The sequence below is a fragment of the Penaeus monodon genome, chromosome 30 (assembly GCF_015228065.2).
Source record: "Penaeus monodon isolate SGIC_2016 chromosome 30, NSTDA_Pmon_1, whole genome shotgun sequence".
NCBI lineage: Eukaryota > Metazoa > Arthropoda > Malacostraca > Decapoda > Penaeidae > Penaeus > Penaeus monodon.
In genome coordinates, this window is record NC_051415.1 from 5,619,527 (window position 1) to 5,620,026 (window position 500).

At 36.6% G+C, this 500-nt stretch overlaps 1 protein-coding gene across 1 annotated transcript in view; it reads right to left on the reverse strand.

Moving 5' to 3' along the window:
• LOC119592491 (protein canopy 4-like) overlaps positions 1-500 on the reverse strand; it is a gene marked incomplete in the record, with an annotated part of 14,805 nt that overhangs the window by 11,036 nt on the left and 3,269 nt on the right.

Consider the following 500-nt stretch of genomic DNA (forward strand, 5'->3'; position numbering starts at 1 on the left):
ATCGAACCCTTACAAAAATAGATCTTTATCTGAAGCCTCTCTTTATATCCCCACACACTTAAATCACATCAACCATCCTGACCCTAAACAGACACCTACACCAAAACACCGCTAATAATCGAAAAATCAGTAAAAGTCACACCGGCAATACTACCGAGAGCCCTTCCCTCCCACCTGCACCCAGCCACTCCCTGTTCCTTCTGTACTTAATTACATAATGCTTTTTCTCATCCCTTCTGTTCAGTTGGCTTGCTTCTTGGTATCTTTAATATAGTGAAATTTATCATAGACTATATGATCAGTTCTGTAATACTGTTTGCCTTTGCTAAGCATTAGGGAATTAATGGAGAGATGCAAATGATAATTCAATGCATCTATAAGCAATCAAAAATATCTTTAGTTTATTCATGTATAAATGTAGTTCTCTCACTGTATAAATAACAGATACAGTATGCAATTTTACCTGTTTTGGGGATGGCCAGGACTTTACAAAATCATTA